Source organism: Bufo gargarizans, chromosome 2 (genome assembly GCF_014858855.1).
Source record: "Bufo gargarizans isolate SCDJY-AF-19 chromosome 2, ASM1485885v1, whole genome shotgun sequence".
NCBI lineage: Eukaryota > Metazoa > Chordata > Amphibia > Anura > Bufonidae > Bufo > Bufo gargarizans.
In genome coordinates this window covers 1,288,170-1,305,927 of record NC_058081.1, presented here as the reverse complement: position 1 = coordinate 1,305,927, position 17,758 = coordinate 1,288,170, and the positions used below count along the sequence as shown (strand labels likewise).

The 17,758-nt window shown below is 42.5% G+C and overlaps 1 long non-coding RNA gene across 1 annotated transcript in view; it reads left to right on the top strand.

The window, feature by feature from the left end:
- Positions 1–17,501, top strand: part of LOC122926957 — a 38,760-nt gene extending 21,259 nt beyond the window's left edge. The window contains exons 2-3 of the long non-coding RNA XR_006387738.1: positions 13,741–13,893; positions 17,312–17,501. This is a non-coding gene — a long non-coding RNA (uncharacterized LOC122926957). The remainder of the gene's footprint in view (positions 1–13,740; positions 13,894–17,311) is intronic.
- Positions 17,502–17,758: the final 257 nt, after the last annotated feature.

Sequence of the window (17,758 nt, the reverse complement as noted above, 5' to 3'; positions counted from 1 at the left end):
CATTGCGCCGGCGGCTACGGTTTTCTTGATCTTCCAACTTCAGGAAGGCATCGTTTATTAAGGCCTTATGAGACGCCAGTACCTCCGACACTTCACCTTCGTAGGTCATAATGGCTTCCTGAGTAGCTTCTAGCGCTACCACTCTCTGCCCCAAATGCTTCATATCGTCCTTAATATCAGACAGATCTTGTTTCAGGGGCGAGAGGGCAGATTCAAGGACCCGTCGCAGGGTCCGCTCTGAGAGAGGTGGATCTCTAGGCCTTCTAACCGAGGTATCGGAGCCGCTGCCTGCATCAGATAATTCTCCCGCATCGGAGTCATGTGCGCCAGACGCCGCCATGTCAGGGCCTTTCTGCGCTGTGAACCTCGGCGTTTTCCTAAGAAACTTCTCCATCTCAGGCTGTCTGGAGCGCAGTGGGGTAGACTCTGAGCTTCCTCTGTTCTTTTCCTTGCCAGGTTTCCCCATAATCAAGCAAATTATAGGCTTATATAGGGCAAATGAGCCGGAATGCTGGAGGAGCTCAAGCTCGTGCGGCCATTCAGCAGCGTGGCTAGGCTCCGCCCCCCAGCAGTTATATTCTTGTACATAGGAGCAGTATTATAGTAGTTATATTCTTATACATAGGAGGCGGTATTATAGTAGTTATATTCCTGTACATAGGAGGCAGTATTATAGTAGTTATATTCTTGTACATAGGAGGCAGTATTATAGTAGTTATATTCTTGTACATAGGAGCAGTATTATAGTAGTTATATTCCTGTACATAGGAGGCAGTATTATAGTAGTTATATTCTTGTACATAGGAGGCAGTATTATAGTAGTTATATTCTTGTACATAGGAGCAGTATTATAGTAGTTATATTCTTGTACATAGGAGCAGTATTATAGTAGTTATATTCTTGTACATAGGAGCAGTATTATAGTAGTTATATTCTTGTACATAGGAGCAGTATTATAGTAGTTATATTCTTGTACATAGGAGCAGTATTATAGCAGTTATATTCTTGTACATAGGAGCAGTATTATAGCAGTTATATTCTTGTACATAGGAGGCAGTATTATAGTAGTTATATTCTTGTACATAGGAGCAGTATTATAGTAGTTATATTCTTGTACATAGGAGCAATATTATAGCAGTTATATTCTTGTACATAGGAGCAGTATTATAGTAGTTATATTCTTGTACATAGGAGCAGTATTATAGTAGTTATATTCTTGTACATAGGAGGCAGTATTATAGTAGTTATATTCTTGTACATAGGAGCAGTATTATAGTAGTTATATTCTTGTACATAGGAGCAGTATTATAGTAGTTATATTCTTGTACATAGGAGCAGTATTATAGTAGTTATATTCTTGTACATAGGAGCAGTATTATAATAGGTATATTCTTAATCAAATTTCTTTTTATTGTAAGAAAAGCACAAAGTCATGTGGAAAGTCACACATCCTATGTACCAGACGCAGCTGGAGACTTGCTTAATCAGCAGGCACGGCATATCAAAAAAGTTGCTACACAACTTTAAGATCACAATCACAGTTGCATACAAATGAACAGGTAACGGGGGAACAAGACACGGGTGAGAGGAGGGAGGGGGGGGGAACAAGATGTCAGACGCATAAGTTAAATACGGCCAGAATCCGCGATATTGCTTCCAGGGGGACCATATCCTGACAAACAACGCTCTGGAGTGCGTTTCCCAATGAGCAAGCTCTTCAAACCTATATAGTTGATCGGCTTTCTCGATCCACATCAATAGGGATGGGGGTGAATCATTCCTCCACAGTAGAGGTATCAGCAAACGGGCTGCCGTAATAAGCATGGTCGGAAGGTTTGATTTTGAGGGAGCGAGCGTACCATTGGGGCACCAAAGTAGCAGAAGCTTTGCGTCTAACGTAATACGGGTATTACAGGCTTTGTTTATAGCTGCTACTACAGCTACCCAGAAAGGCTTAATTTTCTCACAACTCCACCAGATATGGGAGAGAGAGCCAGGACCTCCTCCGCTCCTCCAGCAACTGTCTGGGATATCAGGGTTAAGCTTATGGAGGAATTCCGGTGTTTTGTACCATCTTGTAAGTAATTTGTATGAGATAGCTTGTATCTTTATACACCGATTGAATCCGTGAGAATGAGCAAGGATAAAAGCCTTCTCGGGTTCGAACAAGGTGGTGGATAGCTCCTTTTCCCAGGCTGCGAGAAACCACAGGTCTGGAGGGGCGGAGGAGAGCAGCTCTTTGTAAAAAGTGGAGAGAGGCTTTTGTGGGCGTTGAACACTGGAAATTTTCCCTTCTAACCAGGAGGGAGGCCATAACTGCCAGGAAGGAGGCCACCTGAACTCTCGGGAGTGCAAAAATTTTGCTCCAATCTAAGGCCCCTGAAACAGACACAATGTCCTGAAGCTTAAAGCTGGACAACATGGCCCAGATCCCTGTTGCCTCAGAAGTGTTAGGATGAATATAGGACTGGAGCAGGTGTAAAGAGAGACTGTTGCTCGGAAACTGGAGGGTCGAGTCCCGGTATAATTTGGACCATTCCAATAGTAAGCCCTTCCATAGAGGTGAGGTATACTTGTTATTAGCAGTGCATTTGCACAAGCCCCAAAGAGCTAGCTGGTCCTTATAAGGGAGCATATCACTCTCTAGTTGGGAGACAAGGTTAAGAGGGCGCCAGGAGAGGAGGCTCAAGGCTCTATTAAGCATAGATGCCTTATAATAAAGGTACATGTCAGGTAGGCCGAAGCCTCCCAATCTTCTCTCCCGAGTAAGGGCGGCATATGCTATTCTGGGGGACCCACCGGACCAAACAAAAGCTGAAAAGATCCTGCGGACCTCCACAAAGAAGGAATGGGGTAGCCAAACGGGAAGTGTTTGGATGAGGTAAAGTAGTCTGGGGACAATAAAAGCTTTGATGTAATTCTTCCTTCCAATCCACGATATGAATGGAAGTTTCAGGGAGTGCAAATGTGATCTAATAGATCTAAGTAGGGGGCTATGGTTAAGCTCAAAGAGTTCTTCTGGCTTCGCAGAGATGTGAGTGCCCAGGAATGGGATTGATTTGGGGGCCCATGAAAAGGCGGTGGTGTTTTTGAGCATATCGATGGTAGAAGATGGACAAGAGATATTAAGGGCTTCTGACTTGGTGTAATTAATCCTAAAGTTAGACACCAGTCCATATTCTTCAAAAAGGGCTTGGAGTCTGGGAAATGAGGTCAGGGGGTTGGACGTGATGAGCAGGAGGTCGTCTGCAAAAGCAGCTGTCAAATGAGTATGAGACCCTAGAGTAATCCCCCGAATGTCCGGATCTTGTCTAATTTTGGCCAGCAGGGTCTCCATGACAATAACAAAAAGGGCAGGTGATAAGGGGCAGCCTTGCCTTGTCCCATTAGTAATGGGAAAGGCTGGAGAAAGCGTACCATTGATCCGGATCCTGGCAGAGGGGAGCGAATACAGTGAGAAGATGGATTGGATGAACTGGTCTGGAAGGCCAAATTTGGACAGAGCTCGAGACATAAATTGCCAGCTAATCCTGTCAAAGACCTTCTCTGCATCCGTGCTAAGAAGGGCCAGCGGAATAGAATTATGCCGGGCCTGTGTGATTAGGTGAATGACACGGACCGTGTTTTCACTCCCCTGTCTGCCAGTGACGAACCCCACCTGCTCCTTGTTGATAATGCCAGGGAGAACCGACTGGATCCGTTGAGCCAGGATCTTGGCCCACCACTTCACATCTGTGTTTAAAAGCGAAATAGGGCGGTAACTCCCGTAATTCAGGGGATCCTTATTTTCTTTGTGAATTACTGTGATATGGGCCGAGAGCGATTGTGGAGGGAGAGAACCCCCTTGGAGTAAGTAATTACAGAGGACGTTAAATTGTGGGATCAGAATGTGCTTAAAGGTCTTATAATAGGAGATGGTAAAGCCATCCGGGCCCGGGCTTTTCCCTGAGGGGCTGGATGCGAGGACCTTACTAATTTCAGAGTCTGTAATAGGGGACAGGAGCTGAGCCGACTGCAATGGGGTGATGGCGGGTAACTGAAGGGAGGAAAGGAATTTCTCCGTAGCTTCCCCCAATTGGGCAGGCGATAGTTGGTTAGGGGATGCTAAGTTATATAGGTCCCTGTAAAATGCACAGAAGGAGTTTGCAATGTCTGGAGTGCTTTTGTACAACGTGCCTTTGGCATCTTTTACTGCTGCTATAAAGGAATCAGCTCTCTGTTTTTTGACAAGGGCAGCCATTAGTCTATTCCCCTTATCTCCATGGGCGTAAGATCGGAATTTGGCTCGTAAAAGCAGTTTAGCTGACGTGACATTTAGCAGGTTCTTAAGTTTTGTGCGCACCTCTGAGAGTTCGGGGGCACATCTAAGGGCCTGTGAGTGCTTGTGCATCATTTCTAGTGCTTGTATCTGGGAGAGGAGTGATGCTACTACCTGGTTCCTCTGTTTTTTAATATGAGCTCCTAAGGCTATCAGCTCACCTCTCAGTACTGCCTTGTGTGTCTCCCAAGTGATGGAAGGGGACGGTGCGTCCGGGCCTAGGGTATTAAGCGTGAAAAATTCTGATATGATAGAGGACAACTTAGCGATATGGGAGGGGTCGGAGATAATGGTCTCATTAATACGCCAAGTCCATTCCCAAATTTGGGAGGTCCTGCAGGGAAACGCTCAGAAATACAGGGGCATGGTTGGACAGGGTGATGTTCCCTATGAAGGAGTTTTACTGACCCTATTAACGTGGGTTTTAGACAAAAATAAATAATCTAGCCTATGATAGGAAGATTTAGCTGCCGAGTAGAAGGTGTAATCCTTACTAGAGGGGTTCGTAACGCGCCAAATATCTAGTAAACCCAGCCTGTGTAAAGCGAGTTTGAGCCGTCGTAACTTCCTATGTGTGATTTTCCATTAGAGGAATCTATGGAAGGTTCCAGTGTTACATTGAAGTCACCTCCCAAAATTACCATTCCCTCCTTAAAGGAGGACAGCGAGCCAAGGGTCTGAACGAGCCAGGCAACCTGCCCTTTGTTGGGAGCGTAAATGTTTGCTAGGGTTAGGCCTCTTTCACACTTGCGTTGTCCGGATCCGGCGTGTACTCCACTTGCCGGAATTACACGCCGGATCCGGAAAAACACAAGTGTACTGAAAGCATTTGAAGACGGATCAGTCTTCAAAATGCGTTCAGTGTTACTATGGCAGCCAGGACGCTATTAAAGTCCTGGTTGCCATAGTAGGAGCGGGGAGCGGGGGAGCGGTATACTTACCGTCCGCGCGGCTCCCGGGGCGCTCCAGAGTGACGTCAGAGCGCTCCATGCGCATGGATCTCGTTATCCATGCGCGTGGGGCGCCCTGACGTCACTCTGGAGCGCCCCGGGAGCCGCACGGATGGTAAGTATGCTGCTCCCCGCTCCCCACTACACTTTACCATGGCTGCCAGGACTTTAGCGTCCCGGCAGCCATGGTAACCATTGAGAAAAAGCTAAACGTCGCATCCGGCAATGCGCAGAAACGACGTTTAGCTTAAGGCCGGATCCGGATCAATGCCTTTCAATGGGCATTCATTCCGGATCCGACCTTGCGGCAAGTGTTCCGGATTTTTGGCCGGAGCAAAAAGCGCAGCATGCTGCGGTATTTTCTCCGGCCAAAAACCGTTCCGTTTCGGAACGGAAGACATCCTGATGCATCCTGAAGGACGGACTGTCCATTCAGAATGCATTAGGATAAAACTGATCAGGATTCTTCCGGCATAGAGCCCCGACGACGGAACTCTATGCCGGAAGACAAGAACGCAGGTGTGAAAGAGCCCTAACAGGTGTGTCAGCAATAGCGCCTTTAACAAACAGATAAGGACCCTCAGGATCCGAGGAGACAGCAGAATGCTTGAAGGGCAACTGCTTGTGGACCGCTATGCTGACACCCCTGCTAGCCGAACTATAAGTGCTGTGGAACCATTGGGAAAACCGCTTGGGGGGCAGTTTAGGGATCTTACCCTCTCGGAAATGTGTCTCCTGAAAAAATGCTATAGACACTTTATCTCTCTGAAGGAGAGCAAGGACCTGGGACCGCTTGCATGGCTCGTTCATTCCCCGGGCATTCAAGGAGGGTATCACAATGGATGACATACTGTAAATGAGAGGAGATAGTCAGCGACTAAATACATGCTATGCGACATCTGTTGGGAGAAGGGTGGGTGAGACACAAGAGGGAAGGGGGGGAGACAAACAGGTGGGGAACATAACAACAGTGCAAATAAGGCTTGCAATAGAAGCTCTACTGAGCACCTGACTGTAGGGCGACCCTTTCGCATCACGGCTATCAGCCGGGGTCTGCCAGGTGGGGGGTCCCGCAGAGCTAGAGATGGCCAGTGGGCAGCCATCGAGAGGGGAAAAGGGTAACCTTCGGGTATAACCGGGTTAACCCCTGCAAAATAGGATAAAGGCAGGGAGTGGGAGAGGTCAATACCTCAGAGAGGCTCTTAGAAGCCTAGAAACAAGAGGGGGACCAGACTAAACAGTGAACAACTACTGTAAGACTGACGGGTGGGAGCAGCCTAGAGTCAGACATAGAACCCGGGGGGTATACAAGGCTTCAGGCCTTCCCGCCAAAAGGTACTCAGTCCCACATAAACCGTTTAAAGCAGGAACAAAATGTAGAAAACCTTACTAACGGTCTTATACTCAGGTTGAAGCAAATGTAGATTTTTCAGCCCTGGTTCTGGGCCCTTTTCGCACAGGAACGGAGCGCCAGTCGGCCGCTTGAGGAGGCGGTACAGGTGGATCTTCTAGATCCACTGGCATCCATAAAGGGATCTCAATAGGGGACATCCCCAGTGGGACCCAACTTGCTTGAAGGTCTGCTGGCGAGCAGATAGTGACCTGGCGACCATTCTTCAAGATCGCTATGCCAAACGGATAGAGCCAGCGGAATGGAGTACCTGACTCTTTAAGGGCATCCAGAAGCGGCCGGAGGATGCGCCTTTTAGCCAAGGTGGACGGCGCCAGGTCCTGAAAGAACAGAACAGGCGCACCCTCATGCTGGAGATTTTCAGCTTCTCTACTTGCTCTCATAATCGCGGCCGTATTGACAAAGCTGAGAAGGCCGCAGACCACGTCACGAGGTGGGTCTGTGGCTTTAGGCTTTGGCCTTAGTGCGCGGTGTATGCGCTCAATCACGATCTGTTCCGATCTTTCAGGCCCAAGGAGACCCGCGAATATCTCATGCGCCACCTTGTTAAGTGCTTCATTCGCAATCGATTCCGGCAGACCTCGAATTCTAAGGTTCTTCCTGCGGCTTCTGTTCTCTTGGTCTTCTATGCGAAGAAGCGCGTCATTCAATAAATCGGAATGGGAGCGAATCGCATTATACGATTTTTCTTCTCTTTTAATGGCCGCCTCATGTGAACTTTCTAGGTCCGACACCCGATGCCCGATACTGCGGAGGTCCTCCTTTATATCGGAGAAGTCCTTTTTTATAGGAGCGAGTGCTGAGTTAAGCACTTCCAGGAGCGCAGCTTTAGTAAAGGTTCTCCCTTGATTGCGGGACTTACATGTCGAGGTGTCAGACGCGCTGCCAGCATCCGAATCTTCCTCCGCATCAGATAGCTGAGCTGGGGCCGCCGCCATCTTAGGGGTTTCAGCCGCTCTAAGCTTCGTCTGCTTTCTGAGGTACTGGTCCATCTCAGGCTGTCTGGACCGAGCAGTAGTGTGGTCAGCTGGTTCCTTGGATCTTTCCTTTCCCACTTTGCCCATCTGTGCAACTTTTTAAGCTGATTTTAGGGTCTAAATCACCGGCGAGGTAGAGGAGCTCAGCAACACGCAGCCATTCAGCTACACAGCCAGGCTCCGTCCCCCATAGTAGTTATATTCTTGTACATAGGAGCAGTATTATAGTAGTTATATTCTTGTACATAGGAGCAGTATTATAGTAGTTATAGTCTTGTACATAGGAGCAGTATTATAGTAGTTATATTCCTGTACATAGGAGCAGTATTATAGTAGTTATAGTCTTGTACATAGGAGCAGTATTATAGTAGTTATATTCCTGTACATAGGAGGCAGTATTATAGTAGTTATATTCTTGTACATAGGAGCAGTATTATAGTAGTTATATTCTTGTACATAGGAGGCAGTATTATAGTAGTTATATTCTTGTACATAGGAGGCAGTATTATAGTAGTTATATTCTTGTACATAGTAGCAGTATTATAGTAGTTATATTCTTGTACATAGGAGCAGTATTATAGTAGTTATATTCTTGTACATAGGAGGCAGTATTATAGTAGTTATATTCTTGTACATAGGAGCAGTATTATAGTAGTTATATTCTTGTACATAGGAGGCAGTATTATAGTAGTTATATTCTTGTACATAGGAGCAGTATTATAGTAGTTATATTCTTGTACATAGGAGCAGTATTATAGTAGTTATATTCTTGTACATAGAAGCAGTATTAAGTAGTTATATTCTTGCACATAGGAGCAGTATTATAGTAGTTATATTCTTGTACATAGGAGCAGTATTATAGTAGTTATATTCTTGTACATAGGAGCAGTATTACAGTAGTTATATTCTTGTACATAGGGGCAGTATTATAGTAGTTATATTCTTGTACATAGGAGCAGTATTATAGTAGTTATATTCTTGTACATAGGAGCAGTATTATAGTAGTTATATTCATGTACATAGGAGCAGTATTATAGTAGGTATACCCTTGTACATAGGAGCAGTATTATAGTAGTTATATTCTTGTACATAGGAGGCAGTATTATAGTTGTTATATTCTTGTACATAGTAGGCAGTATTATAGTAGTTATATTCTTGTACATAGCAGTATTATAGTAGTTATATTCCTGTACATAGGAGCAGTATTATAGTAGTTATATTCTTGTACATAGGAGGCAGTATTATAGTAGTTATATTCTTGTACATAGGAGCAGTATTATAGTAGTTATATTCTTGTACATAGGAGGCAGTATTATAGTAGTTATATTCTTGTACATAGGAGCAGTATTATAGCAGTTATATTCTTGTACATAGGAGGCAGTATTATAGTAGTTATATTCTTGTACATAGGAGCAGTATTATAGTAGTTATATTCTTGTACATAGGAGGCAGTATTATAGTAGTTATATTCTTGTACATAGGAGCAGTATTATAGTAGTTATATTCTTGTACATAGGAGCAGTATAATAGTAGTTATATTCTTGTACATAGGAGCAGTATTAGAGTAGTTATATTCTTGTACATAGAAGCAGTATTATAGTAGTTATATTCTTGTACATAGAAGCAGTATTATAGTAGTTATATTCTTGTACATAGGAGCAGTATTATAGCAGTTATATTCTTGTACATAGGAGCAGTATTATAGTAGTTATATTCTTGTACATAGGAGCAGTATTATAGTAGTTATATTCTTGTACATAGGAGCAGTATTATAGTAGTTATATTCTTGTACATAGGAGCAGTATTATAGTAGTTATATTCTTGTACATAGGAGCAGTATTATAGCAGTTATATTCTTGTACATAGGAGCAGTATTATAGTAGTTATATTCTTGTACATAGGAGCAGTATTATAGTAGTTATATTCTTGTACATAGGAGGCAGTATTATAGTAGTTATATTCTTGTACATAGGAGCAGTATTATAATAATTATATTCTTATACATAGGAGGCAGTATTATAGTAGTTATATTCTTGTACATAGGAGCAGTATTATAGTAGTTATATTCTTGTACACAGGAGCAGTATTATAGTAGTTATATTCTTAACCAAATCTCTTTTTATTAAGAGGCAAGTTATCAGCAACGATAAGACATGTTATCTCTAGAAGCCAGTCGCAGCTGGCGACACAATTCAAATTTAGATCAGTCACAGATAATGACAACAATCTCATGGTATTGAGAGAAGACATGTGTGAACATTAGTGATGAGCGGCAGGGGTCTTATTCGAATTCGCGATATATCGCAAATATTTTGTAGAATATTCGTTGAATATTGGCAAATTCGAATATTCGTTATATTCAACGATTTTTTTTACTTGAAAAATCGGCAAGGTAATGATTGTGTAATATGCAAATTTTCGTAATGTAAATTTTTCAACTTACAACTATTAGACAAAGATTATAGCACAATTAGCTAAATTGCTCTATATTCTTTTTTTTTTTCCGAATATTCGCTATATTGCTATAACTTTGTTTTTTCGAATATTCGTAATATTCTAAAACAAGAATACATAGCAATATAGCGAATATTCGAAAAAAAAATCGAATATAGAGCAATTTAGCTAATATAGCGCTATAATCTTCTTTAGTCTAATAGTTGTAATTTTTTTTCTCATCTGGAGTTCAGATTTTAAAAAAATTACAACTATAAAAAAAAAGATTATAGCACTATATTAGCTAAATTGCTCTAGATTCTTTTTTTTTCAAATATTCACTATATTGCTATATATTCTTGTTTTAGATTACGAATATTCTGAAAAACAAAGCTATAGCAATATAGCGAATATTCGGAAAAAAAAAATCGAGCAATTTAGCTAATCTAGGGCTATAATCTTCTTTGTCTAATGGTTGTAAGTTGAAAAATTAGCAATAAACAATTTGTATTACGAAAATTCGCAAACAACACTACTCCTAAAGTCAAATATACTGCAGCCTTCTCATTGGCCCACAAGCTAATAGCAGGGAGGGATCATGTGTACTGATTAAAAAAAAAAATAATATTCGAAATTATGAATATATATCACTATATTCGAAATATTCGCGAATTTTCAAAGTACCTATATTCGCGATAAAATTTCAAAATTCGAATATTCGTGATCAACACTAGTGAACATGAGTAACAGTAGGGGGGGAGACAAGGGAAAGAACATAGCGGGGGGGGGGGGGTAGGTGGGGGGTATGTAGGATGTTGTTTCTCACGAGGATCTGAAAATTTTGGAATTGCTTCAAGGCGGACCATAATTTCAGGAACTGAGGTCTGGAATGAGCCAATTTCTCAAATCTAAATATTTGGTCAGATCTCTCAATCCATGACAAAATAGAAGGAGGGGAGTCATTCCTCCAAAGAAGGGGAATTAATAAGCGGGCCGCGATGAGGAGCAAGGTCTGAAGATTGGATTTAGAGGGAGGCAAAGAACCATTAGGGCATCAAAGCAATATCAGTTTTGCGTCTAACTAGACTTGGGTATCACAAATCCGGTTCAACATGTTCTCTACCTGAGACCAGAAAGGGCGGATTTTACTGCAATGCCACCATATATGGGAAAGCGAACCAACTTCTGTTCCGCACTCCGCACCTCCAGCACAGATCTGAGATATCAGGGTTGAGCCTATGAAGGAATTCCGGCGTCTTATACCATCTCGTCAGTAATTTGTAGGAATTGGCCTGGATCTTGATTCAGCGGTTAAATCCATGAAAGTGTGTAAGAATAAAAGCTTTGTCAGGCTCAGATAGAGTTATTGAGAGCTCTTTCTCCCAGGCCTTTAGAAACTGTAAGTCTGGGGGTGTGGAAGAGATCAGCTCCTCATATAGCGTAGAAAGGGGCTTAGATGGGAGGAGAGTTGCGGAGAACTTTTTCTAGAGCGAAGAAGGCTCATCAGTAGGTCGGAGCGGTTTTTCGAGAAGTGCTAAGTCCTCTTTGGGAGGCGTATCGTCATCGTCCTGCGTTTCCCCCCAGCCACGCACCAGTGATGGTCCCGAGCTGTGTTGGGTGCCACCCCGCTGTGAACAGGCTTCATCCTCCTCCACCTCCTCCACCTCCTCCTCGTCCTCCAGTAGTGGGCCCTGGCTGGCCACATTTGTACCTGGCCTCTGCTGTTGCTCAACTCTAGTTATATCGAATATTCGTCATTTTGTAACATCTAAAAACATGATTCCTCCCTGCTTCTTTCTTGTGGGTCAATAAGCCATTGGCCCACAAGCAACTTAAGCAGAGGGGAATCATGTTTTCATATGGAAAATAAAATGACGAATATTCTAAAAAACTAATACATAGCAATATAGTGAATATATTCGTTATTTAGAATTTTGGCATTATTTTTTTCCTATCTGTACAGTTGTTCGCATACTCCTCCCCGACAAGCGTCCCCGTCACCATGTGTGCCAAAGTATGCCAAAGTGGAATAACAGTACACATTGGAAAAAAAAAAGACGACTATTCTAAATAACTAATTTATTCGCTCTAGTGCTATAACTTCGTCTTTTAGAATATTCGTAAATATTGCTCGTAGAGCAATATTACGAATATTCGTAAAATACACATATAGACTGTAATTTAGCTAATATACTGCTATAGTAATTTTTTTAATAGTGTACCTATTTTCCAAAACTGAAGTTCAGAAAAGGCAAAAAAAAAATTGACAAAAAAAAAAGGATTATAGCACAATATTAGCTAAATTACAGTCTATATGTGTATTTTACGAATATTTGTAATATTGCTCTAACTTCGTCTTTTTGAATATTCGTAAAATACACATATTAGCCTAGCCATAGTCATAGGAACTGTCAAAAGAAAAATCACAATACGCAAATAATTAAATTGTATATTATTCGCGATAAATAGAATTTTGACGAATATTCGATTTTGATGAATATAAGACGAATATTCAATCGAATATTCGCGAAATATCGCGAAATCGAATATGGCACCTCCCGCTCATCACTAATTATGAGGTGGCAACTGAACTTGATAAGAAAGACTCCGAGGTAAGGATAGTGATGGGGAGAGACTGTCTGCGTATTCATCAGCACCTCTCAGTCCATGATGCCGACAAGCAGGACACAGAGAAAACTCTGTCTGCATCACAGAGTCATTTTATGCCTTCACGGTACATATTCAATACCACAAACCAAGGCCCATTGGAAACTATAGATCAGAATGGGACTAGACTGAGGCAGCTAGCCGCTACATGTCAGTATTACATGATGAACTTATCAGAGACAGAATAGTTCTGGGATCAAAAGACATTAATGCTAGAAAGAGAATGCTCCGAGTACCAGACCTGAACCTACAGAGAGCCAGTGACAGGTGTAGAAGCCGTGAACTTACAGAAATGCAGATACAAGCAATGCAAGAAAGCAAAAGTGAAACCGAAGCCGTACATTATACCGCTAAAACATAAAAAGCCCATGAAAGAAAGCAAAGTAAAAACAATCAGATGTAGATACTGTGGAAACAACCACCCCTGGGGCAGAGACCACTGTCCTGTAGTAAATGCAGGCAGAAAGCAAGTGCCAGAATAGTCAGGTCAATGCCAGTCAGGGGCTCCGATCTAAATTGATTCATATAACAAAAATCGAAGACTGGCACACTTTACATATGGACCAACCTGGACAAAGTCTGAACTACAATCTATTTATTACAGACATAATATGTTAAAATATAAAAATAAAATATCGAATATAAAATATTACACACAATTTATATAACATATAGTGGCTCAAGATAAATAACGAGTCGATTAATTATGCGTTCTGAGGCATGGCAACATCAAATCGGCTACTTAAATTAGATTGTGAATCTGAAATCGCTGTTCAGTATCCTTTGTTGCAACAATGTATTCACAATGTCTCACCGCAGTGTTGGAAAAAATAGACGATGTGTTTGGCCAATGTAGCAATTCGTTGGTATCAGACTGAATGTGGATTTTGTCCTTTTGTGAGGATTCTAATAACCGGTCAACAAGATCCTTTTAAACTGTGCTGATGACCCACCTAGTGGACTTACCTTTGTTTGTCCCGACAGTGCGCCAATTTCCGTGGTCCCTTCTAAGGCCAACTACAGACCGGCGTCCCGGCTGTGTCTCCCTCGGCATCTCGCGTTTGTTTGAAGGTTGATTCACCACATGGGTGGTACTCACAGAACTGACGTTGTGAACGAGCAGGACTGGATCTTCCGGTAAGTTCCGATCAGACTTTAATCGAATCTTCGATTATATTAAGCGATAGTAGTTTGTTTATAAGATAAAAAGTGCACTGTTTTCCATCCAAGTAAAGTCCATTCTTTTTGGGGTGAAGTTTATGTTTCAATTATAATTTTACCAGACACGTTTCGGGGATGACTCTCCCCTTCCTCAGTGGTAGCACCCCTCCTGCATAAATGGTGGGGTTTTATACCTAGAATGGTTATATTCAAAACCCGGTATGGATTATTTTAGGTTTAATTTTCCAATTTACAGATTTTCAATGCCGATTTCGGGTTTATTTGCAATGGGACATCTTTCGTTTTCTATTGTTGCTAATTATCATGTCCAAGCTGCGAATATGCCTTGATCCCAAAGACTTAAATAAAGCACTAAAACGCTCACATTATCCAATGCCCAGAGGAAATCCTGCCAAGTTTAACAAATGTAAAAGTATTTTCTGTCTCTGATGCTCAGGATGGCTTCTGGCAAGTAAAACTGGACACTAAAAGCAGTTATCTCACTACATTCTGGACTCCCTTTGGGCGTTACCGATGGCTACGCATGCCTTTTGGGATTGCTACTGCGCCAGAAGAATGTCAACGTAGACAACATGAAGCAGTAGAAGGTCTGCCGCGGAGTGGAAGTTATTGCAGATGATATATTGGTGTATGGCTGTGGTGACACTACAGAGGAGGCCACAAAGGATCATGACAAGAATTTGATTGGACTCTTAGAGAGAGCACGAAAGCTGAACCTAAAATTCAATAAAAAGAAGCTGAGATTGAGGCGGTCTTCAGTACCATACATGGGACATTTACTCACAGCAGAAAAAGTCAGAGCAATTTTAGAAGTAACAAAGCCTGACAATGTACAAGCAGTTCAGAGACTGCTAGGGTTTCTAAACTGCCTTTCAAAATTCTTACCCCATCTTTCGGATGTACAGTTGCAAGAAAAAGTATGTGAATCCTTTGGAATGATTTGGATTTCTGCACAAATTGGTCATAAAATGTGATCTGATCTTCATCTCAGTCACAACAATAGACAATCACAGTCGGCTTAAACTAATAACACACAAAGAGTTAAATGTCACCATGTTTTTATTGAACACACCATGTAAACATTCACAGTGCAGGTGGAAAAAGTATGTGAACCCTTGGATTTAATAACTGGTTGAACCTCCTCTAGCAGTAATAACTTCCACCAAACGTTCCCTGCAGTTGCAGATCAGACAAGCACAACGGTCAGGAGTAATTCTTGGCCATTCCTCTTTACAGAACTGTTTCAGTTCAGCAATATTCTTGGGATGTCTGGTGTGAATCGCTTTCTTGAGGTCCTGCCACAGCATCTCCATCGGGTTGAGGTCAGGACTCTGACTGGGCCTCTCCAGAAGGCGGATTTTCTCCTGTTTCAGCCATTCTATTGTTGATTTACTTCTATGCTTTGGGTCGTTGTCCTGTTGCAACACCCATCTTCTGTTGAGCTTCAGCTGGTGGACAGATGGCATTAAGTTCTCCTGCAAAATGTCTTGATAAACTTGGGAATTCATTTTTCCTTCGATGATAGCAATCTGTCCAGGCCCTGACGCAGCAAAGCAGCCCCAAACCATGATGCCCCCACCACCATACTTCACAGTTGGGATGAGGTTTTGAGGTTGGTGTGCTGTGCCTCTTTTTCTCCACACATAGTGTTGTGTGTTTCTTCCAAACAACTCCACTTTGGTGTCATCTGTCCACAGAATATTTTGTCAGTACTGCTGTGGAACATCCAGGTGCTCTTGTGCAAACTGTAAACATGCAGCAATGTTTTTTTAGGACAGCAGTGGCTTCCTCTGTGGTATCCTCCCATGAAATCTATTCTTGTTTAGTGGTTTACGTATCGTAGATTCGCTAACAGGGACGTTAGCATATGCCAGAGACTTTTGTAAGTCTTTAGCTGACACTCTAGGATTCTTCTTCACCTCATTGAGCAGTCTGCGCTGTGCTCTTGCAGTCATCTTTACAGGACGGCCACTCCTAGGGAGAGTAGCAGCAGTGCTGAACTTTCTCCATTTATAGACAATTTGTCTTACCATGGACTGATGAACAGCAAGGCTTTTGGAGATACTTTTATAACCCTTTCTAGCTTTATGCAAGTCAACAATTCTTAATCGTAGGTCTTCTGAGAGCTCTTTTGTGCGAGGCATCATTCACATCAGGCAATGCTTCTTGTGAAAAGCAAATCCAGAACTGGTGTGTGTTTTATAGGGCAGCCGTAACCAACACCTCCAATCTCATCTCATTGATTGGACTCCCTGGCTGACCCCTCACTCCAATTAGCTCTTGGAGATGTCAATAGTCTAGGGGTTCACATACTTTTTCCACCTGCCCTGTGAATGTTTACATGGTGTGTTCAATAAAAACATGGTAACATATAATTCTTTGTGTGTTATTAGGTTAAGCCAACTGTGATTGTCTATTGTTGTGACTTAGATGAAGATCAGATCACATTTTTTGACCAGTTTGTGCAGAAATCCATATCATTCCAAAGGGTTCACATACTTTTTCTTGCAACTGTATGTGAACCACTACGCAGACTGACAGACAAAGACAGCTTGTGGGCCTGGCAATCCAGCCATGATGAAGCCCTCAAGCAAATAAAAGATATTGTTACTAAACATCCAGTTTTGAGATACTACAATGTCAATGAAGAAGTAACAGTCCAATGTGATGCCAGTGAAAAAGGTCTTGGAGCAACACTTTTGCAAGGAGGTCAGCCAGTGACGTTTGCATCACGTACACTGTCTTCAACAGAACAAAGATATGCCCAGATTGAAAAGGAATGTCTTGCCATTGTATATGCATGCCAGGAGTTTAATCAGTACTTACATGGAAAAAATATTATTAACATTGAGACTGATCATAAGCCACTAGACAGCATTTTTTTTTTTTTAAACTCTCCTAGTAGCACCAAAACGTCTACAGCACATGATGCTACAGTTGCAAAAATACAACCTGAATGTGGTTTACAAAAAAGGATCAGAAATTGGAGAGCACCCGACAGGGTAAGGAGGGTGATGAGGGACTGTTGGTCCCCCTTCCCCTCCCCTTATGTTTCCCTGGTTAGGGGTAAAGAATAGGCCCCTGCTTAGTGGTCAGGAGGGAGGATAGTTAGGGGTTAAGGAAGTAGTAGGTGGAGTAAGGAAGGAATGGGGGAGCCGGTGGGAGGAGGAGTATGGGTGGAGATATATAGGGGAGGTTAGTGTTAGGGACTTCCTCTTGACAGGGCAAGCCGAGTTGCCCGCCCTCCCGCCCTTAGGTTTCAGGTTTAATTGTATATCAGGTTTCTTTTATACTTTTATAAGATAAAATAAAAAATAAAAAATGGTGATATGTGGTTCAAGACCAGTTTGGTTCATTATGTCTCTCTTTTGAGGTTCGATGGAAAGGGGAAAGTGGAAGTCACAGCTGGCGGCATTTGAAAAGGAAAGGTCGTGCTGAAGAGTTATTGGCGTACGTACACCCTGGGGGATCCAGGGTGGTATACCGCATCGGAGGAATGGGTCGTGGAGGAGCTGGTGTTTTATACCGTTTTGTTAAAAGAAAAAATTCGCTGTGGCCGATCATCACCCAGTAAAGGTTTTGGTTGATAAAACTAGGTTGTCGGAGTCTTTATTTGGTTTAAGTTGTAAGGGGCCGGTTGGGGGTCCCCCCCCCTTTCCCTCTCCTTGCCCTATCCCCATTTTAGTACCAGCAGTCGTATATAGCAGCATTACCTCACAAGACAATGGACAAGGACACCCCAGATTATGAGATTTTCTTGATGCAATCAGAGAATGCATTTTCTAAGGAACTGGAAGAGAAAAGCTTTGAAGAATATCTA